General features: G+C 34.8%; 1 protein-coding gene and 1 pseudogene across 1 annotated transcript in view; both read left to right on the top strand.

Annotated features, from left to right (window-relative positions):
• The window catches only part of LRP1B (LDL receptor related protein 1B), a 1778947-nt gene that overhangs the window by 1018668 nt on the left and 735371 nt on the right, over positions 1–24908 (top strand). The window lies entirely within an intron of this gene.
• LOC130858353 (regulator of nonsense transcripts 3A-like) lies at positions 9329–10323 on the top strand (annotated as a pseudogene).

Genomic DNA, 24908 nt, shown 5'->3' with positions numbered 1-24908 from the left:
GTCCAAGATTCATTTTTCATGGCAGAATGAATTATAATTTCCAGCAGAAAGGAAAAATATATAAAAATAACTTGGTATTCAATTTATTATTACATGTATTCTATTAGTGCAGTACTTGGTTTTAAGTTGTATAAATTAATTCTACTGGGATCCATATATCCAAATAGAAGGCATGTTAAAATAATCTTTCACATTGTTTCATATCTTCAAAGTATTAAAAAAAAACACTCAAAGCATTTTTCCTGAGTTTGAAAGTTATTAATGCCTGCAGCTATAACAGGAAAACTGTAGTTTCAATAGATCTCATAATTAAACTGCAGACTTGAGGTCACCAAGTTTGTGGCAATTTGTAACAGTAGCCACAGGAACCAGTGCAAAGCCTGAGCTCTGAACCGCTTTGCTATACTGATCTCATATACTTCTTAAGGTGGGTTCTACGTGATTAAGATCTGAAGTAAGTACACATTTCCACACCTCGAGTCTTCCTTTAACTGAATATACTTACAGGATCCATGAAGTTAGAGAACTCATGGAATAACTTTGGGCAGTGTGTAAGAGAGGCTCTCTTTTTTGATGTGAATAGAAGTATAGTCAGGAGAAAGTGGAAGGTAGTCTCTCTGACAAACATATCTTCCAAATGGCATGTTTAAAGGTAATCTATTGACTACTGTCAAATTATCAAACGGTAGTGCCATATTTATGTGCCTGCTTGTCCAGCACCTGAAGGGGCAGACCCTGTTTTTCAGCTCAGTGCCATCCCCAGGATCTCCACACTGCCCCTGAGGATTTGAGAATCCAACAGTTCCTCCAGTGTTGTGTTGAAATGTATGATATTATACCTGGGCCATGAATTACTAATTGGTTTTTCATCATTGTAATACTTACCACCATCACTACCACACACACACACACACACACACACACACACACACACACACACACACACACACACATGACCACCAACTTAAGATGCACTCGGAACTCCAGAAATATTCCCAGGCCTCTATTCTAACCAATACTAGGGTGGCCACTCAAAACTGATTATAGGATGGGATCTGTCCCCAGATGACACCTACCTGAGAGTAAGACTATAATTTTCTGTATTGAGAGGTCACCATTTGTTCTAGGATTTCAATGAACTTGGCCATTATATAATTCTTTAGGAATTTCTAGTGTCTCATAAAGATTGAGTGTTACTGTTGATGAAACAAATATGTTGAGATATCATATGAATTACGAAATATGAATTGTTAGAAAGTTCCCATGAATGTTAAATAGTTATTATGCCTTACAAAACATTTTAAAACTAAGAACAAGCCTTTACTCTCTGCTATTAGATTGCAGGTGGTTATCAACCTCATTTTTCTGACTTTAACTCTGACTTTTTCATAAAAAAAAGCTCTAAAGACTCTGAGAGACGTAGACTCTGACCAAGCATTAAAGGAAATAATGAATACATTTGTCAGTCATGAGACATTTCCTAATTAAAACTGTTAAGAAGAGATTTGCAAGCATTTGCAACTCTTGAGAATCTAATGGATATTGTCCTGCTGAGTAGCAAGGTTATAGCCTGTTTGCACATATCAAGAAGATTTTTTCCCAGAATTTGCTGGAGATTTGAGTCCTGAAAACATTGGTTCAATTTCATGTTTAGTTTATATATTTATCATAATTTCTGATGTTTCTTGTGAAGTATATAAAGTATTTGAAAAAAACTTTAAGCAAATTATGTATTTTTGTCTGAAAAGTTGACATGGATATGAAGGATTGAAATCTGGGTTCTAGAACATATTAAGTCATAAAAAATGGAATTGGCCATCTGGCTAATGGGTTATGATAAATATGGAAGAAAAGATATCTTTCCCTTAATTTGTTTCTACCCAACATAGGCGTATATATACATAGACAAGCAGGGACAAACACAGCATGCTATACATACACACACACACACACACACACACAAACTCAGAATAGCCCTAGAAGTTTCTGTAAAGAAGTCTATTATCTTGTCAATGTTTAATTGCTGGTAAGGTCAAAAGACAGAATGTGGAAATATTTGGTAATCTCCAAAGTACCATTGAATTATTATTACAAATATGATTGTTACATTAATAAATATTTTGATCAGTAGAATTTTTGGACACTTTAAATAAATTTCCAGTCTTAGCATGAATTAAAATAAAAGAAATACATTCAACCTAGTTTCTTAATTATTCTCAGCATTATGTAATCTTTGTTACTTCAGAAATCACTTGGGAATCCTCTGTTAGCCTAGGACTAATATTATAATCATTGACCATAACTGTACTTTTGCTTAGGTTAATGCAAATTTATGATGAAAAAGAAAAGTTTGATGAATCAGTCTTGGCAGACTTTACTATTGGGGGCCCTAAAATAGGAAATGCTAGCTCAAGTTGTGGGGACAGTCCATATCCACAGTGCCAGCCGAGCAATTTCCCTTGAAACTAGCCATTTTGAGAGGATTTTAAGGGAATGATAATAGTCATGTCAGATAATGTGACTATGACCTATCTAAAGTGTAATTTTATTTTTGCCTTTCATTGACTGTTAAAATTTATTCAGTAGAGTGAGCATTCTTACCCCATCATAAAATGTGGTCAAATCCCAATCCTTCCTGCTAAGGATGACGCAGCAGCCAGACCTCTCAGTCATGTTAAGTCAGAAGCACAGTCTCAACTTGGGAATTAGAATGCCCACTCCACTAGATATACATATACATCACAATTCTAAATTCAGTGTATCACCAAATCTTCCCTGCTCCCCACTTGTGTGGTCTTCTGGCTGGAAAAAGGAAAGAAGGGCACATTTGGTTCATTGTTTCTCTATCCTGTGTTTATTTTCCTTGCCACCCCTCCCAGCTTGCTAATTACTTTCCAGTGCCCACTCATGTCTCTGCATTGGTCGGAAGAGATGAGAAGGTAAGATGGGTTAGGAGTGATAAGGAGAGAGCAAAGGTCCTATGTGAACTGGTTCCATTATAAACTGACCTCTCTCTGAGCCTGGCATATCTTTAAAATCACTCTCTCGGGGTGTGCATGTGTGTGTGTTTGTGAGAGAGAGAGAGCGAGAGAGCGAGTGAGCTATTTGGAGGTTTTCTGCTAGATCTCTCTAATTACATTTCCCTTGGTCAAGATGCAAGAAACTCTATGCATGTGACTCTGCATCCCTGAATAATGAGTTCCTGTCCATCTTCTTATTGTTTGAATTCCTGTAACCGGCCAGATTGCAAACATCCCTATGCCAACATACTCTCCTATGTGGTCCACAAAATTATTTGTAAACCTTCTGCCCCAATAAACTCTGAAAGTACGGATAGAGAGCAAATCAACACCTACTAACTATTCTGCCACCAGAGTCCACTTTAGCTTTTTCAGGTGTTGAGTTTTGCACAACTGGAAAAACCAACAATTCTAAGATCTCTTAGAGGCCCCATGGAAAGCTCCATCACTAGAGCTGAGGTAAAAAGTACCCTTCCCTTCTTTCTTTTCTACCCCTTTGGGAGATTGAAGGACAGAGATAGAGACTAACACAACAGCAGCCTCACTCTGCAAAGAAATCTCCTAAAACCCTCCTCTCTTCACATTATGTTCCCTTTACACCATAGATCTGGTTGAGGTGTCTAAGAGTTATGGGAACAATTGTGATCTAGTTGATTGTAAAATATAAGGATTTTTTTTTCCCTCACACTCATTTGATTTTCTTTATCATTTGTCTTCTAATCAAAGCTTTAATTTTAACATCCTGTTAGAAATGTCACAGTGAGTTACTATTGCCCCAGATTCTGCAAGAGTGATCAACCAAATTGCAGGATATTCTGATAGTGATTAGGCAGTGGTCCAGATGACACCTGGAAGGGAGATGTAAGAAAAACAACAGTAAGATTATTTTGAAAATTCACTTATAGATGGCAACAAATAGTATTTTTTATCATCTTTATATTCTTAGTTTTTTTTAACTATCTGATTTGAATATCACCTAGATTCTTAGTTTTTCTTTTAAACTTTAAAATAGTGATTTACAAGGCTTAGAATTGAGTCTTTACAAATTAAGAAGTGTAAACAACATAAAATCACACACAAAAAGCTTTTAAGAGGTTCATGATGGTGAACATGAGGTAAAAGAGCACTTCTCACCCTCTTATCCTTTCCTCCAATTTTAACAACTCAGATGTCAGCTTTGCCTACCTTTGTAATTGTAAGGAAAACCAGATGTGACATATTTTCTAAAATTTTGTATTTCAGTGAACAGTATCATCTGACTTAATTTTCTGTACAGATTCTTTAGAATGACAAAATATAGGTTGTGCATAAAAATTAAAATTATTCCCAGTCCCAGACTGGCACTAGCTCTCAAGTTGGATGAAAAGACTACTTATTCTCTGTGCATCACAAGTCCTAAATCTGTTCCCATTAATCAGTTCCCATTGCTTATGCTATTTTATCTCATGCCCCAAAGAAAATTATGTTACTTTTGGATATCAGTCATGATTTGTATATTGAATAAGTTGGGTTATATTGAATAAGTTGGATATAATGAATAAGTGTTCTGTAGCTAAGGGAACCTGCAGAACCTGGCCTGGTTCATAGCACCCATACCAGCTCCATCACAGATGGATTTTATGACAACCTTTGCCAGATACATTTGAATGCAAAAATCTTAGATTAAATGTCAGTCATATTTGTTATTTGGTATCATGTTGATAAAAATCTTTAAGTAAGTAAACTTTTTATTTCTTTTTTTTCTAACTAAATGATTGAATTAACTGGTATTTTGTTTTTTGGTTAGGTACAAAAGTGGCTGCAAATTTTACTCTAAACACTTGTATTTTTCTTCTGATTAAACTCTAGCTGCTTTCATAATTGTATTTTTAAAAATATAAGGTTTATTACAGCATAATTTACACATGGCAGAATTCAGCTTTTTTAAGTGAACAATTCAATGTAACCAGTTGAGTAAGCTGGAGTATCTCTGTCATCCCAGAAAGTTCCCTTGGTTTCTAACAACCACTGATCTAATTTCTATTCTGGTCTATTTTTCTGCAGTTTTACTTTTTCTGAAATGTCAGAAAAATTTAATCATAAAACATATAGCCTTTGAGTTTGTTCGCTTTACTTAGAGGTTTTTGAGATCTTTCCACCTTGTTGAGTATATCAGACATTCATTTGTTTCTTCATATCGGGTCGTGTTACGCATTATGGATGTACCACAAAATTTTTTTTCTTTTACCAATTGACATTCAATTGGATTGTTTTCAGTTTGTTCAGTTTTGAAGAAAGCTGTTATAAACATTTATATATAGTACATTATATGGACATGTGTTTTTATTTCTGAAGGTGGACTGCCTGTTAATACAGGAAATGTATGCATGACTTTATAAGAAACTATCAAACTCTTCAGTCCATTCAAAATGTTTTTCAAAGTGACTAGTTTGTTTTGCTTTCCCAACATCAAGGGATGAGAGTTCCAGTTGCTTTGCCTTCTCTCCAGCACATAGTATCATTGGTCTTTTTTAATTTGAGCCATTCTGATAGGTGTATGTTCATAACTCACTTAAATTTGAGGGACTCCATATCAAGGTCATCTTATGGTCTGATTCTATTTACAGCTTTACCTCTTTGGTTGATCAGTTTATGTCAATGAGTTGTTAGTCTTTTCTTACTTTCCATATGTCTCATAATTATGTACTGAATTTCAAGTAGTATATGTAGGAAAACCTTAGAGACTTACATAAGTAAAATGTATGCCAGGAGCATAAGTACTTTTCTTCTGTCAGTGTGTTAGTGTGAAGAGTTTGATCAATCTATTCCGTAGTTGGGCTGGGTTTGTATTTGTTCTTATTGTAGTTTCCTTTGGTAAACCAAACCTTTCGGATCCTTCCAGTGATGGGCTGATACTACCTTGTGCTTAGTGTGCATCCTGGAGTATGCGGGCTCATTCTTCAGCTTTCAATAATCCCTGCATGGCTGCCTCACTGAAGGGTCTCTCTCCACACTCTTGTCCTTTCCTTAATGGTAGGCTATTATGATCTGTTAAGAAGTGGGAGGCTTGTAGTGGGTAGACGAGGGGTTCCCCATTCTCTTGTTCTATCTTTGGTCTTATTTAGATTCTGTGGTTCTGGGCTTCAGAGATGGGTCTTTCCATGCATCTCCTCCCTTGTCAGCCAGTATCTGCCAGGTATGTGTAGGAGGTCTAGCACAGGAGATAATCTTTTGCTCCATGCCCCAGGGGAGCAAATATCTGTTGTTGTTTTTGTTGTTGTTGTTGTTGTTGTCATTGTTTGTATCAATCGAGAATTCTAGCCCAAGCATCTTTATTGTACCCCATCTAGGAACAAACAACTCTGCTTGTACTCTTCCCACAGTGCCAGTGTACCTTTGTTTTGGACCATTGGCAGTAGTTTTTTACCCTTCTCCAGGCATTAGACTAGTGTTGCTTGTTGTAAGTAGCAGACTTGTGGTGGGACCAGGGGTGTTTCTTACCCCTCTCTCAGAGTCACATGGCTTTGGCTCCTACCCCTCCCTCAGTGGCAACTTATCTCTGCAGCTCACCTTATCTTTGGGGAAGGGAGGATCTCCTGCCCTTTTTCTAGTGGCAGATGAATTTTATTTCTATACTTCCCTCACAGGCAGTGGACCTTTGTCTTGCTTCTGGGAGTAGGAAGGTCTCCTTCCCCTCCCCCTCCCCCAGTGGTTTGAGGGATTTCCTTTGTATGAGAGAAAAGTCTAGGGAATAGTTTGGGTTTTATGTCTGTGAGGCACACAAGGCTTTCTCTCAGTTCTCTTGCTATGCCTTCAGTATTTCTCTTGTAAACTCAGTGAATGAAATCCTTTATGTCAGGGTTTCCAAGAATTCTAAACTCTCACATTAATTCACACTTGGTCTTAAAAACTATTTACCATTTACCTTTTTTAAAAGACTACATTTATGGCATTTGCCTCTTCCTCCTATCCTCTAGCAAAGGTACAGCAATTCATGTGTCGTTTTTACTAGAAGGAGCCTGTCACTCTGAATTTTATTGTGTTTCTTTGGGATCTCAGATTTTATTTAGACTCAACAAAAGTTGTAATCTTCTAGATTATTGGTCTTGCTCTTATTGTTGTGTGTTCTAATATTTTTTGTGTGTGTTTGGCTTTCTGCATCCAAAGTGAAGCCTAAATCTGCATGTCTATAATTCATTAATAAATATGGAAATTTGAAAAATAAGATTGAACTCTGGGTGATGCCTTAGAGGGCCAGGACAGGGAGAGCGGGAGGGAGGGGATATGGGGATATATGTATAAATATAGCTGATTCACTTTGGTGTACCTCAAAAGCTGGTACAAGAATGTAAAGCAATTATATTCCAATAAAGAGCTTAAAAAAAGTGCTTTTTATTTCTTCACTTTAGCATTAGAATAAGTTTTTAAAAGTAGCTGAGTTCTACTTATGAATACATGTGAATCCTTTGTGATGCTCTTAAACATCCACAGTTCACACATAAAGGATTTCACTTGATGCAAAAAGATTTAAGTGTTTTGTATTACATTTTAACTAAAAAAATGAATAAATGAAAGTAGTGATGGGAGTTTTCACTTGGCAAGAAGAAAAATTGGTTAATGCATTACATTATCAGAAAAAAAATTGTTATTAAAGAGATGGTGCAGGATGATATGATTAAGAGTTATCTCAAAATCTGAATCTTATTTATTGCTAAGATTTGTAGTCATATGCTTATATAAAACATTATTTAATTGCCAAAGATGCCAGATAGTAGGTGAGGTGTTCACTAAAAATGCAAATGTCGTTCTGAAAGAATTTTCTTTATATTTGAATGCATCTCTCAGATTACAAATGGGGCAAAAGACTAAATATAGGACTAAGTAAACAGTTCACCTTGACTTTGTTATCTATATCCATGAAAAAAAATCACTGAAAAATATTTTTTAACAGTGTAAATTGATACCAGAACTGCAAAACTGAAGAGTATATCATCAGTGATAAGTAATAATGGGAGTTTCTTAGCTAAAATACAGATTTGACAATGTTGACTAGACCATGAGAAACCATAACCTAAAATATCATAGGTGTAAACTTCAAACATAAGAATTGAAAAGTAGAATCTTATGATCCTCATAAAAACTAAAAGAAATGAAAGAAAAAAAAGGTCTTCAGACAATCTTTAGAGCAATTTAATGTTTTTCTTTTAAAGATTTATTTTATTTTTGACTGAGTTGGGTCTTCATTGCTGTGCACGGGCTTTCTCTAGTTGTAGCGAACAGGGGCTACTCTTTTTTGTGGTGTACGGGTTTCATTGTGGTGGCTTCTCTTGTTGCAGAACATAAGCTCTAGGTGCTCAGGCTTCAGTAGTTGTGGTGCACGGGCTCAGTAGTTGTGGTGCATGGGCTTACTTTTTTCGCAGCATGTGGGATCTTCCTGGCCCAGGGATTGAACCCATGTCCCCTTCATTGGCAGGTACATTCTTAACCACTGCACCACCATGGAAGCCCTAGAGTAATATAATAGTTAATCAAACTAAATATAATAGGTCCAGTTCAATCCATCCCCCCTGGCATTAATTATACTCCTCAAAGCACACACAAAGAATGGATTAAGATGTGTCTATTCATTTAGGAGAAAATTATACTAAATAGCAGTTAAAAATACATGAAGTAATGGCCCCAAGCCATACAATCAGCTGTGTGGAGAGATGGCCCTGCCCACCAGGAGGCCTTCAGCAGTCACATGCTATTAGGCATTACAACCAGCCTTGGCAGGGGCCTGTCCCACCTACCAATGCACCAGCAGCACAAGGCAGGACCTCACAGACAAACAGGCTGGGGCCAGCCCCACCTACCAGCATGCCCACAGTAGTCATACTTGCCAAAACAGAAAGGCACATTCAGCTCACATGGGGACACCCCAGAAGCATATAGCTCTGGTGACCAGAGGGAAGTGTACTGCTAGACCCCATAAAATGTATCCTATATAAGGCCACCTCTCCAAGACTGGAAGACATCATGGACCTACTTAATACATACAAATAAACACAAAGAATTAAACAACATGAGATAAAAAGGGATATGTTCCAAGGGAAGGAACAAGACAAAACATAAGAAAAAGAATTAAACAGAACAGGGATAAGTAATCTACCCAATAAATAGTTCAAGGTTATGATTATAAAATGCCCACTAAATTCAGAAGAATGGATGATCACAGTGAGAATTTGCACAAATAGTTAGAAAATATAGTAAAGAAATAATCCAAGCTCCAGTTCTTGCAAGGTTTTGGCCCTGATTGGAGGCTGTGGCGGCTCCATGGTGGGTGCGGGATGTGCTCAGAGAAGGAGGGAGCCCAAGGCCCCAGGATGGCTATTGCTACCTGGGATCTGAGTGGTAGGGAGAAGCAGTCACTGCAGAAAACCAGTTCTGCCGGGAGTCTCCACGGCAGGAGCCCAAAGGCTGCTGGCTTCAACCTACAGCTGTGGGGGTAGCACAGGCAAACCCTGAGAGGAAATGAGGATGGTCCTGAGCAAGCTGGTCATCCAGCAGCTTCCTTCCAGCCTCACTGAGGAGCAGCAGGAACAGCAGCTACACCCCCTGCCCACACATGATTACTCCGAGTTCTTTACTGCTGATCTCAGTCTTTATCCTCATCTCTACTCAAGAGCATACATTAATTTTAGAAATCGTGATGACATCTTTCTTTTTAGAGGTTGTTTGGATAGATATAGCTTCATTGATAGTAAAGGCCTAGAATATCCTGCAGTGGTAGAATTTGCTCCCTTCCAGAAGATAGCCAAAAAGAAGCTAAAGAAAAACAATGCCAAAACCAGAATTGAAGATGATCCAGAATATGAGTTTTTTTTAGAAACTTTCTGTGCGGAGGATGGAAAAACTAGTGCCAATCCTGAAACTCTTTTGGGAGACATAGAGGCAAAGATAAGACAACTTATTGCTAGGAGACCACACCACTTTTGGAATATATTAAAAATAGAAAATTAGAAAAGCAGAGAATCTGAGAAGAAAAGCAAGAACACAGGAGGAGGGAATTGAAAAAGAAACACAGGAAGAAGAGAAAAGGAGAAGGGAAGAGGAGAAATGTAAGAGGAAAGCAGCGAAAAAACAGAAGAAAACTGCTGAGAAAGAAGTAAGGATGAAGCTTCTCAAGAAATCAGAAAAGGGACAGGAGCCAAGCATTGAGAAACCAAAAGAAAGAGGAGAGGAAATTGATACTGGAGATGGGAAATGGGAACCAGCTGGTAGTCATGAAGCCCACTCTCTTGGAGAGCTTGCTGGAGGAGCTCAGGGAATAGTCACAAATTGACAGTGATAAAGAGCAAAGGGATATGGAGAGAAGATTCCAAAAAAAAGAAGCACAAAGATACCACTTGGCTGAGTTGGACAAGTTTTCAGGAAGAAGTGAAGAAGAGCTGAAAAGGGGGAAAGCATTCATCCCAGATGAGGGAAGAAAGGGAGCCAGGGTGGGGGAGGCCCTGTGCAGGCAGCAGAGAGACCAGGAAGGGAGAAGAGTGAAGATGGACTAGCACCCAAAAAGGAGCACGTGGGAAACAAGTTTCTTTTATTCATTGGGGATAACCTTTCACTTCATTTTTGTCTGCTCAAAGTATAAACTATAATTCTGCAGGCTTACAACTGCTTTTCAAAACAGAAGTTTTTTATTTAGCCAAGAATCTTGAGGTGCAGTGTCACAGGGTCTGACAGTAACATAGGGAGCTCACTTCCCTGAAGAGTCTGTATTTGCAGAGCAGTTATTTTTGTCCAGTGAGAGAGCACTAAATCCTGAAATTAAACCAGCATTATCTTTTCTCAGATAATCATTTTTTCTTAACCAGGAAAGAAAAAAAAACAAAAAAACTTTTATTTAGTATAAAACTAGCATTCACACTATTTTATTGAGAATAAGTAATGGAAAGATTATATATTTTACCCCTAAGACAGTAAGGAAAATATTAATGACATGTCATGGTGCTTTCTTTTACATTATTAACAGTATTCTGATTTTTTTTAATTGGAATTTAGCAGATTTACAGTGTGTGTTACTTTCAGGTGTACAGCCAAATATTCAGTTATTTTTTTTCAGATTATATTCCATTATAGGTTATTACAAGATATTGAATATAATTCCATGTGCTATACAGTAAATCCTTGTTGCTTATCTAAAACAAAAAAACAAAAAAACAAAAAAAAAGAAAGGAAAAAAAAGAAACAAATAATCCAAGCTGAAGAATACAGTAACTGAAATTTAAAAATCATTAGAAGGAATCAGGAGCAGATTAGATGATACAGAAGAACATATTAGGAATCTGGAAGACAAGGTAGTTGGAAATCACATAAGCTGAACAGAAAAAAAAAATACAAAAATGAGGATAGCTGAAGAAAACTATAGGCAATATCAAGCACACAAAAATCCACATTATAGGGGACCCAGAAGGAGAAGACAGAGAAAAGGGCAGAAAACTTATCTGAAGAAATAGTAGCTGAAATTTCCCAAACCTGGCAAAGGAAACAGACATCCAGGTCAACAAAGCACAGAGAGTCCAAACAGGATCAAACCATGGAGACTCACACCAAGACTCATTATAATTAAAGTATCAAAAATAAAAGATAAAGAGAGAATCTTAAAAATAAGAGAAAAGCAACTATTTACATACAAGAAACTCCCATAAGACTATCAGATGACTTGTCAGTAGAAACTTTGAAAGCAAGAAGGGAGTGGAACTATATATTTAAAGTACTGAAAGGAAAAAAAAAAAAAAACTACAACCAAGAATACTGTACCTAGTAAGGTTACAATTCAGAATTAAAGGGAAGAGAAGGAATTTTAGAGACAAGCAAAAGCTAAAAGAATTTATCACCACTAAACCAGAATTATGAGAGATGTTAAAGGGACTTCTCTAAGCAGAAAAAAAAAAAGGTCATATCTAGGAATGAGAAAATTATGAATGGAAAAATCTCATTGGTAAAGGTAAACAGACAGCAAAGTTAGTTGCTCTATAACTTATAAAGTTAGTAAGAAGGTTAAAAGACAAAAGTAGTAAAAGTCATATATAACTACAGTAAGTAAAGTGATGCACAAAATAAAAAGATGTAAAATATAATGTAAAAAACTTAAAATGTGGTTGGGGATTAAAATGCAGGGTTTTTAGAATGTGTTTGAGCTTAAAAGGTTACCTATCTATAATACATATATATATATATGATGTTATATATGAACCTCCCCACCTACCAAAAACTTAAAATAGATACATTAAAATTAAAGAGAAAGGATTCCAAACATAACACTAAAGATGGCCATCAAATCACAAGGGACGAGAGCAAGAGAAGTAGAAAGGGACAAAAAAAAAACTACAACTAGAAAATAATTTTTAAATGAAATAAATACATACCTATCAATAATTACTTTAAATGTAAATGAACTAAAAACTCTGATCAAAAGACATAATAGCTGAATGGCTACAAAAAGAATACCCATATATATGCTGCCTACCAGAAATTCACTTCAGATCTAAAGGCACACACAGAATGAAAGTTAAGGGATGGAAAAAAAAAATAATCCATGCAAATGGAAACAAAAAGAAAGTCAGGATAGCAATATATTTATAAGAAAAAAATGATTTTAAAATGAAGACTGTAACAAGAGACAAAGAAGGACATCACATAATGATAGAAGAATCAATCCAGCTAGAAGATATAAAAATTATAAATATATACACAAGCAACATAGGAACACCTAAATACATAAAGCAAATAATAAATATAGAGGGAGAAATTAACAGCAATACAATAGTAGTAAGGGACTTTAGCAATTCACTTATTTCAATGGATACATCATTCCCACAGAAAATCAACAGGGAAACACTGGCCTTAATGATACATTAGACCAATAAATTTAATATATACAGAACATTTCATTCAGAAACAGCAGAATACACATTCTTTTTGATGCACGTGGAAAATTCTCTAGGATAGACCGTATAAGCCATGAAACAACTCTTGAAGGATTTAAGAAGATTTAAATCATATCACATTTCTTTTTCAACCACAAGGGTGTAAGACTAGAAATTAACTTTAAGAAAAAAGTATAAAAAACATAAGCAGATGAATTCTAAGCAATATGCTACTAACCAACCAATAGGTCATTGAAGAAATCAAAGAGGAAATCAAAAAATACCTGAAGACAATTGAAAATGGACACACAATGATCCAAATTCATGGAAAGCAGCAAAAGCAATTCTGAGGGAAGTTTATAGCAATACAGGCTTACCTTGGGGAAAAAGAAAAATCTCAAATGAACAATCTAATTTATACCTGAATGAAGAAAAAAAAAGAATGAACAAAACCCGAAGTTTGTAGAAGGAAGAAATTATAAAGATCAGAATTCAAATCAAGGAAATAAGAGGCTAAGAAAACAATAGAAAAGATCAATGAAATTAAGAGGTGGTTCTTTGAAAAGAGAAACAAAATTGACAACCTTTAGCCAGACTCCTCAAGAAAAAAGAGAGGGCTCAAAATCAGAAATGGAAGAAGTTACTGACACCATGGAAATACAAAGGACCATGAAGAATTTTTTGAACAATTATGCACCAAGAGATTGGAAAACCCAGAAGAAATGGATTAATTCATGGAAACATACATTCTTCTAAGATTCATGAAGAAAGAGAAAATCTAAGCGGACCAATCACTAGCAAAGAAATTAAATTAGAAATCCAAAAACTCCCAACAAAACGTCTAGGACCAGATTGCTTCACAGGTGAATTTGCCAAACATTTAAAGAAGACTTAAGACCTATGCTTCTCAAACTATTCTAAAACATTAAAGAGGAACATTTCCTAACTCATTCTATGAGGCTAGCATTATTTTGATACTAAAACTAGAAAATAAAAAAAAAAAGAAAATTATGGACTAATGTCACTGATGAACATAGATGCAAAAATTCTCAGTAAAGTATTAGCAAACCAAATACAGCAATACATTTAAAGGATAATACACCATGATCAAGTTAGTTTTATCCCAGGGATGCAAGGCTGGTTCAATATCTGCAAATCAATCAATATAATACTACATCAACAAAGAATAAAGAATTAAAGAATAAAAATCACATGATCATCTCAATAGACACAGAAAAATCTTTTGACAAAAATCAACATCGTTTTATGATTAAAAACTCTCCGTGAAGTGGGTATAGAGGGAATGTATCTCAACATAATTAAGGCTATGCATGACAATCCCACAATCAACATCATACTCACAGTTGAAAAACTGAAAGGATTTCTTCTAAGATCAGAAACAAATAAAGATGTCCATTTTTGTCACTTTTTTTCAACATGGTATTGAAAGTTCTAGCCACAGCAATCTGATGTGAAAAAGAAATAAAAGGCAACCAAATCAGAAAGGAAGAAGTAAAACTGTCACAGTTTGCAGATGGCATGATACCATGTATAGAAAACCCTAAAGATGCCATCTAAAAACTATTATAACTGATAAATAAGTTCAGTAAAGTTGCAGGTTACAAAATCAATATACAAAAATTTGTTGCATTTCTGTACACTAAAAAAAACCATCAGAAAGAGAAGTTAAGAAAACAGTACCATTTACAATTGCATCAAAATGGATAACATGCCTAGGAAGAAATCAGACTAAGGTGATAAAAGATCATTACTCTGAAAACTATAAGACATTCATGGAAGAAACTGAAGATAAGTAAATGAAATGATATACTGTGCTCATGGATTGGAAGAACTAATATTGTTAAAATGTCGACACTACCTGAGGCAATCTACACATTCAGTGCAATCTCTATCAAAATACCAATGCTGTTTTTCACAGGACTAACAAATAATTCTATAATTTTTATGGAAACAGAAAAGCCCCCCAATTAGCCAAGCAATCTTAAGAAAGAAGGTCCAACCAGCAATATTTTGCCCAGGGAAGGAAACCATCAACAAAATGAAATGGTATCCTAATCAATGGGAGAAGATATTTGCAAACACTATATTTGATAAGGGGTTAATATCCAAAATTTATAAAGAACTCATACAATTTAACATAAAAACGCTATTAAAAATTGGCAGAGGACCTCAATAGACATTTTCAAAAGAGACAAATGGCCAACAGACATATGAAAAAGTGCTCGACATCACTCATTATCAGTTAAATGCAAATCAAACTCACAAGATACCATCGTACACCTGTCAGAATGGTTATTATTAAAAAAGACAACAAAGTGTTGGCAAGGATGTAAAGAAAAGGCAACCCTCATATACTGTTGGTTGAAATGTAAATTGGTATAGCCACTATGGAGAGCAATATGGAGGAGCTTCCTCAAAACATTAAAAATAGAACTACTGTAGATCCAGCAATTTCATTTCTGGATATTCACCAGAAAAAATAAAACAAAACAAAAGACTAATTCAAAAAGACATATGCACCACAGTGTTCACTGCAGCATTATTTATAATAGCTGAGATATGGAAGCAACCAACATGCCCATCAATAGATGAGTGGATAAAGAAGATGGGATGTGTATATATACATAATGGAATATTATTCATCCATAAAAAATAATGAAATTCAGCCATGTGAGCAACATGGATTCACCTGGAGGGTATTATGCTGCACACAATAGAATATTACTCAGCCATAAAGACAAATGACATTTTGCCATTTGTAAGAACATGGATGGATCTTCAGGGAATCATGCTAAGTGAAATAAGAGAACTACAAACACTATATAACCTCGCTCATGTCTGGAATCTAAAACAAAGAAAAGCCAAATGCACAAGCATTAAAAAGAAAAAAGATGACTCACAGATACAGAGAATAAACATGTGGTTGCCAGAGGGGAGAGATTTGTGGGGGAGGAGGAAATATGTAGGATTAAGAGGTACAAACTTTCAGTTATAAAATAAATGTCATGGGGATGTAATATACAGCATAAGGAATATGTTCAATAATATCGTAGTAACATAGTATGGGGATATACGGTTACTAGACTTATGATGATCACTTTGTAATATATGTAAATGTCGTATCACTTTGTTGTATACTTGAAACTAATATAATAGTGTATGCCAACTATGTAGTGACCTATACGGGAGTAGAACTTAAAAAAGAGTGGATATATGTATAACTGATTCACTTTGCTGTACAGCAGAAAGTAACACAACATTGTAAATCAACTATAATAAAAATTTTAAAAGTGCATGAGATGAGCTATATATACTGATATGAACAGAACTCCCAAACAAACTGATAAATAAAGTGAGCAAAACAATATTATTTGCAGGCAGGATAATCCAATTTATATAAGTATATTAAAGTTTTTTATAAGATTAATAAACTATAGCGATTACTTCTAGGGAGGGCCATGTGAATTATTATAATCCCATCTGACTGTCCTTTTAAAATATGTACAACATGCAATTAATTTTTATCCTAAGTAAAATTTAAAAGAATATAGCTGTTACAAAGCAAAGTAATACAGATATGGGTAAATATATAAAAGAAGAGTTTTAATACAACTAGTGAAACTGTGATCACTTTTGGTCACATTAATAGAAGTTGTTTTCTTCAGACACTGTTAGTTTCTTTAAAAAAACGAGTAGCCATAAATTTTCATCTTACCTTTTAAATGGATATTATTTTATTTTAGTTTGGCTTTTGCCTGTTAAATCTTCTCTTCAAGTCTTCATAGCATTGAATTTCTTCCTTTCATGTTTTCATGTGGGCTTTTCTCCTAAAAAAAAAAAAAAAAAAGTGTTTCTTCTTATTGTGGGCTAGTTGTGCTGTAGTCTTTGCCTCTTACATCTTCACAAACATCTATCTACTCTCATTCTTAACTTAATTAGCTGTTAAAACAAATAGCTTCAGGATCAATTTTTTGTAACCTACACAGAGTTAATTATCTTGGCAAGTCCTACAGAGCACTTCACTTTGAGACTACTTCGCATATTATAAAGTTAAAATGTAGCAAAAGGAAAACATTAATTCTGTTTCATAATTAGCTCTTTGAAAAGTTAAAGTAAATTATTGAATCAAATATTTAAAATATTAAGTAGATAATTAAAATGATTAAAACCCTTAATCTCAAGTAACTAATGTTCTTCAGTCTGTAATTTGATGAATTTTAAATAATTTTTTTCCTTCATAAAATATATGTATTTACATTGTATATAAACATAAATGTGTATATTTGATATTATATATAGCTCCTCCAAGTTAATAATAATTATTTTTACAAATTTCATGCCTTCAGTACTTAAAGTGATATTTTAAGCCAATTTAAATCTGATCCAATTGGCAAAATATTTATTAGTAACAGTAGCATTTACTAAGCTCCTAGTGTGTACCAAACATTTCATATAAAATATTCTGAATCCTCAAGCTAACCTTTGAATGTAGGAAATATTTGAGTTTTCTCCCCAAAGTTAGGGAGTTAGGTCTTACAGGGGTTAAGGAATGTTTTATAACTCACCTGGTTACATGCTATGCTGGGATTTGAATCTGTTTGATTGCAGAACTCCCAGGTGCCATCTTCTTCGTAACAAGTTATCATATTTCCCCCTAGTTATGCTGTTCACAAATTAGCATTGGTTGGGGATAATTATAAAACAGTTATAGAAATTTAAAAAGGAAAATGTCCTTAACGATCATGGTAACATAACACAGAGGTTAAATGGACAGGTGCAGGAGTCAGAGCATCTAAATTAGAATTCTGCTCCAAAACTTAACCAGCTGTCTGAGCTTGGGCAAGTTATGTAAACTTTCTGAAGTTTTGTCTACCACATCCTAAAATGTGAACAGTTTTTCTCAGTTCCTCTGAGAATTGGGAGCCATGATGTTTCTAAAGCACTTAGTACATGGTACGTACTTAATAAAGAAATGGCTGGCAAATATGTGTGTGTGTATGTGTGTGTGTGATTTTATAATTTTGCATAGGAAGCCAAATGGATTCAGAGAGAATATATCATTTGCCTAAGGTCTAATGGATAGTTAGCAACAGAATTGTAACTAATATCCCCAACTCCCAATTTATATTTCTATAATCATCCAACTATTTAGTGTGTTCTAAATGCTAAATATCAAATATGAAATCATTTCTAAAATAAGCCCTACAATAATTGTGTTCTGGAAAACTCAAATTCAGATTAATTTGACTGTTTAAATATATGGAGAAGCAGCAGCTTCCTAGTAGGTATTTCATCATTCTGCCAGGAATCCTGGGAACTATAATCCAGATGAGATAAAGTATGACTATTAAAATGCTGCACATTCTTTAGAAAAGTAAACTAGGATCTAGAAAGATGTATTTATCAAATATAGTTTCAAACTATAAGCACCTTAATTATGGAAAGACTATTTCTTCTTAAACAACTCTTGAGACTGTTCTTGAAATATTGGATAATTTGCTATGATAATGATACTGAATTTTCTGTCTATCCCATCTCAAGAGATTTTTTCCCCTTACTCTTTGAATTGAGGTGCTGCCCTTTAGTAGTGGAATACCAATTACTCTTTATTGAATATACTTTACCTAACCTTGCATTACTGACATTCCAAACTCCCTAGCACATTCAACTTTAGGATAACAAGAAAGGAAACTATTTATTTCTTATTGACTTTTTCATCACATAGCACTTTTTAAGTAGTAATATTTTTATCATCCATGGTATTTATTAAATAAAACTGCAAATTTTGTTTTGGATGGTCCTGAGAGGAGCAGTAGCATATGTCAAACAGTCGGGTGTGATATATCTTTAGCCTGATTAAGTAGTATGTCTCCATGTGAAAATCTGTTTATGTTCATATGTGTGATTTTCTCTCTGACTTGATTATTTGTAGGTTGTATCTATAAAAAACAAAATGTTTTCTGTAGTTCCAAATCTTTGAATATTTTTAAGGATCCAGTAATTGAACTAAGGATTTATTTTTTCTTCTAAGTGTTTGGCACTCTATGAAAATATGGGAATGATGATCATATAGAACAATAAGAATATTCTTCACTGATATTCTGGAGCAAATAAGCTGAGACATTTTCAATTCCCTGTTTGTTTGTTTTTTCCTTCCCCTGGATTTACAGTGCTTACGTTCATTCATTCATTTTTTTAATTTTACAAATATTCACCAAGCCTTTAGTACCGGTCTCTACTAGGGGTTTCAAGCGTAAATTTTACTTTTATCCTGCCCTCCTGTTCCACAGAGACAAAGGGAAAAGTTGGCTTGTCCACACTTTGGGAAACGTAAGGCAGTAGTGGTGAGTGTCAGGGTTGGGATGCAGATATAGTGCTAAGGGAGTTTAGAGGACAGATGAATTTCATGGGGATAATAAGAGAAGATTTGTGTAGCAGATAGAAAATTCTTTTGGCCTGGAGAGAGGTGAGGGATTTAGAAAATGGAAAAATGAAAGAAGAGAGGAAATAGGAGGTAAAACTGGCACAGAGATGGGAAAGTGAAATCTGCACATGCGAGTATAGAAATGAGATAACGTTGCTAACGTATTAAATTCTGTTTTTTGTAAGTGACATATATTATTTCACTTTACCTTCACAAAGACCAAACAAAGGGAAGTCGTATTATAAAAATTCTTATAAAGACTGAAATGAAATGCAGCAGGAAAGTGAAAATGCCCCTTTCTCTCTGACACAAATGTCCATGTTTTCTCCAGAATAGGACATCAATTTGCTAAAAGTAGTATCATCCAGTGCAGATGCTTGGATCATAGAGCTTATAAAAGAGGTTAGTGGAAAATAATAACGGAAGGCCTTGTATGTCATTCAGAGGAAATTTGGAATTATTCACGAGATAATGTTGAGTCATTCACTTATATGCTCATTCAAACAACCAATATTTATTGAGATCATGTTATATATAGGCAGTGTTCTAAGCCCTGGAGATATACCAGTGAACAAAACAGATAACATCTTGTAAAACTACATTGGAAAATATCCTGAAAGCACAGGTTTCATAGATGACTAAAAGAGGAAAAAAATAACCTTAAATTCTTCAATATATTTTATTGTTAACAGAAGTCACATTTACTTCCCAGATTTATGACAGCAAACTAGCATATGGTATCTCTTTATCTCAGGCCAGGCTTATTCTCGACTGACACCTATGCTAGGAAACTGTATTATGTGTCCTCATACCTTTTGCATCACCCTCTCCTGAAAAGAAAAGAAAAAGTAAAAGAAACAATGACCACTCAGACCTTCCTTAAATGAAATACATCAACTCTCTTTTCTCTGTATCTATTAACTTTTATTTTCTACTCACTATTCCTATGCAATTGGGAAGAATCAAAGTTCTCATCAAAATATGCATTTTGGCTCTGAGTTTTTCAGATATAAAACAACAAATTAACTATCATCCAGGGTAATATATAATATTTAGATAACTTGAATGAATACATTGTAATGATACTAGTATATTTCATGGGTGGTAATGGTCTGATAACTATACAAAATATTTTAATATGCATCTGTTTTCTCCTTTAGTTAGTACACATCTGCCTCCACAGGATAACAGTGCTTTCCTGGCTCCAAAATTAACACTTTTACCTCTGTTACTAAAACAAGTTTTTATAAACTTTTACTGTACATCAAAAAAGAAGGTGCACATTTAGAGTCAGAGAGTTACCTTGATATTTTAGCTGTTAGGGTATTTGTAACTTGTCTCAAATAGAGAAATTTCAAATAGTAAAATTTAGCTCACTATTATTTCAGGTAAAAAACAAAAAGTATCCTTTTGATATTAAAAAAAATATGTCTAGGGTTATACATGAAAAATATCATTCTGAGACAAATATTTCCAAGATATTTGTTCACAACATGACATGTTTGCCATTTCACCTTTTAGAGTATTTTTTATATACGGAATTACAATGAACTTTGGTCCACTCTGAGACTGCATAAACTTTTAAGAGTATAGTAGTTTGTACTGCTACTCTACTAGCTACAGATACCTAATTTAATTTTCTTTGGTAATTTTGCCAAAAAAAAATGCTGCAAAGAACTTTGATGGCAAGAAAATTCATATTTAGAGAACTCAAAATGGACTAAAAAAAGTTTGAGAAATATTACTTCGTTCACTTTCAAGGTAAAACTCCAGCTTCACAGAGCAGGGGTAATTTTGTTTTCCATAGGATATTTGGTAACATCTGGAATTATTTTTGGTTGTCACAAATGGGGAAGGAGGTGGTCCTAGCATTCAGCATAGAGACTGGGGCTGCTAAACATAGTGCCATGCACAGGACAGTCTCCCATAGCAAACAATTAATCAAGTCCCAAACATCAGCCATGCCAGTGTTGACAAGCCCTGTCATCAAGGATGGCAGGGAGGAAGCCTGCCACCACTGCATAGGTGTTGAAAGTAGCAAATGAGACGTAAGATTGTTGATTGCTCTCAGCACAGCAAACAGCATTACTATCAGCATAGTTGCTCTGGTTCCCCGTAGCTAAGTCTCACGGGGCGATGTCATGGGTCGGATACATGCTAAGCATGGAGTGGGTTGTGCCACAGCTGATCAGCACCTTTTGAGTGAACAGCCAACAATATCACAAATAGAAAGTTTTCAAGTCCCCCTGTCTTGTAGAGAGTACAGTTACACAGTAGTCACCCTGTGGTCACCTTGATTTGGTTGCTTGTGTGACCAGCTATAGAAATTATTTAATATCAGAAGACAGACAAGACTTACAGTTTGGTATACTCAACAGTGAAGTTCTGAGAGACTCCAGGTCCACTGGGGTTGCCTCTCCCAATACCCACAGATAAGACCCTGCAAATAAGCACTCGTCGTAATAAAGATTCTCATATCTCTATTGTACGTGAGAATTTTACGTATAGTCACCTCAAAAATGTTCCACATAGTACTTTTAAATACATAGGGGAAAAAATATTGTTCATTTAAGTTGTTTTTCTTCTGTATAACCAATAATATCCCTGTGACTCCTTTCTGATATTCTCGCAGACATCCCCTGAACACTCTGGGCATGGTCCACCTCTGGGCATTTGCATGTGATGTCCCTTGTGTCTGGAATGCTCTCCATCAGATGTCGCCTTGCCTCTCTCCTTTATCTTTTAGAGATCTTTCCTTACAGGCCACCTTCTCATACGGACCTTGCTGGCTACCTCATCTCAAACTGTGCATCTAACATATTCCTCACCCAAATCCTTACCACATTTTGCTGGTTACTTTTTCTCCTTTGTACTTATCCTAGGTATATTTTGTTTGTTTATTGTCTTGATATCGGGATGTAAGCTTCAAGGTGTCAGAGGTTTTTATTTGTTTTGTTCATTGATAGAGCCTTAGGGCTTAGAACAATGCCTGACATAGTAGCGATGCAGTGAATATTCACTGAGTAGTTGAATGGGCTTTTATTTGGCTGTCATTACTTTAAAAATAGTAATTAAACTGATCAAACAAACCCAAGAATGACTGAAGGATGATTCTTTTTTGTTCTAAAATAAGGAGCAATAAGTTTGCTCATTATTGTTATTTTTTGATTGTCTTAAGTTACTTTGGTATTTACTGAAATTGTTCTAAAAATGAGCTTCCTTGATGACCTTTTCAGGAATCTTATAAAATTTTACATATTCTCATAATTCATTTAACCTTATGTAACATTTTTAATTAAAAAATATGGTTTTTAGTTAAAATACACAAGACATCCCTGTCTTAAACTTTCCCAGACTCTCTGAATTAACATCTCATTTTCTTGCACAATTTCATATCATGTTTTTCTTGCACAGTTGCATACCTACCTTGAATGGTTTTATACTATATACTTATTTAGACAAATTCTTCTGCATTAATTTTCTTTATGAATTTGCTGTGGAATTGTAAGGATTCACTTAGCTTACTGCACCAAAATTGTTAGAAAATATAGTATTAATATCATTTTAACTCTCTCCCTTTTTCCTACAGATTATGCTACAGTTAATCTTTGATGTCTTCTTTATATTACAAAAAATGCATTTGCAAAACCATTCATTTGTTTATTTTATTAAATTTTCAAAAATTAATTTTGAACTACTTTCATTTAGTTGTGTGGAAAAATTACAAAATAGTACAGAGACTTTTTTATATCCCTCGCACAGTTTTTCCTAATAGTAACAACTTATATAACAATACCACAATTATCAAACCAGAAAATTAATGTTGATACAATACCACTAAAGGCCTTAATCAAATTTCACCAGTCTTTTCATCATGAATTTAGTAGTTATATTTTCTCAGTCTCATGTACTCTATAACAATGTCTCAGTTTTTCCTTATAAGTTTTTCCTTATATTTTATTTTAGTATTTGACTTCCCTCATATACACATTTTTTGAATTTCCACATTGTCAGTCATCTGATATATTTTGGTAAGAAATTAAAGCTACATAGTTAATTGACAACAATAATTTTTGATTGGAAGGTTGTTAAAGCATCCTTCACTGCAGTAATTTTACTCACCTCCACTCTCTTCTCCTCTTTCATGTCCCGCTTTTTCCTTCTGATAAATCATTGCTTATGTTAACCTTCTTTGACTCTTGCTTCTGTTTATAATCTCTCTTTTTACAGCACTAGAGATCCAACTTTACAGTAGTCACATTGGAGCATGAGTCATATTTCCAGACTTATTGTATTGACTACTAACTAAACATGGGTACTTGTGACTCAGTTTACTTTCCAGGGCTTTTTTCATGATTTGTAGAATCTAGACATTGGACTGTATGATTCTCTAGCTTCCTTTTATCTGTAAAATGCTGACTTTAGAACTAGGTCCCTGCCTAGTTTTATTATTACATTTTCCCCTGATTCGCTGCTTCAGTTTTTGTAAGGCTACCTGTGGACCAAAAAAGAGGGGTGTGACTGTATGCGTTTTCTTAGATAGTTATATAAAGTTTTTGTGAGATAAAGTACTCTTAAGGACTTGACTTCCTTTATCACATTTACCTATTACCTACGTGTGCATTTTGCCTATCATTTTCCCTCTGGGTACTAATGAGGGTCTGAAACAAGTACATTTTTGATAATTTAGTATGTTAAGCTAAGCTCCAGGAGGATGGCCAGATGAGCTAACACATTTGTTCTTTGTCATGGTAATTATAGATATAACGCAGATGTATAGCCTCTGACTTTTAAACTCAACTTGAAATTTAATGATCACTGTCTTTCACTAAACATAATGCCTAAGCGACGTGTGTGCTACCTTGTTTTCAAAGTTCAGTAAAATTTATCAATTGAAGTGATACACCTGTTTGAGTGTTTAAATGATCAAGTGCAAAAATATGAAACATATTAGAAAATATAGCTAATAAAAAAGTCACTTTTTATGAAATTAAAAAAGTGACTTCTAACAGAGTTGCCTTTTCATCTAATATGAAAGAGATGGAGTGATTTAGTGTTAGTGCAATAAGTTTCAAAGTATTTTATTTTTATAAATTATAACCTACTTCATAGGACTAAAAGGAATATTCAAGAATATCCGTGATATTTTGTGTTCACAAGTTGAAGTGATTTTTGCTCAATTCTCTCTCTTGTTGAGTAGGCAGGATTGCGTAGTAAAAGGGCATATACGGAAATTACTTTCTCTCTCCCCATTCACAATGAAGACTTATATTTTGCATTCTTTCTTGAGATTGTTAGTCAGGTGTGGCCATAACATGAGACAATGGAGAGGGTTCAGAAAAACAAAGTTCATTATATTTACAGGTCCCAGAAACAGAAGGCACACCACAGCACACAGGACCACATAGGAGAGACACCAGGGTGATCAGGGGGCAAAAGATAGGAATGAAGGGAAACTATTAGGCCACAGGCTTTACTTGAGTCTCTATGGGAAAGGCAAGGCAGGACAAGATAGACAGTTTAGGATTGCCTAGTTTGAATAATTCCGTTCGGCTT

Source organism: Hippopotamus amphibius, chromosome 8, assembly GCF_030028045.1.
Source record: "Hippopotamus amphibius kiboko isolate mHipAmp2 chromosome 8, mHipAmp2.hap2, whole genome shotgun sequence".
Lineage (NCBI taxonomy): Eukaryota > Metazoa > Chordata > Mammalia > Artiodactyla > Hippopotamidae > Hippopotamus > Hippopotamus amphibius.
This window is presented reverse-complemented; position numbering and strand designations above follow the sequence as displayed.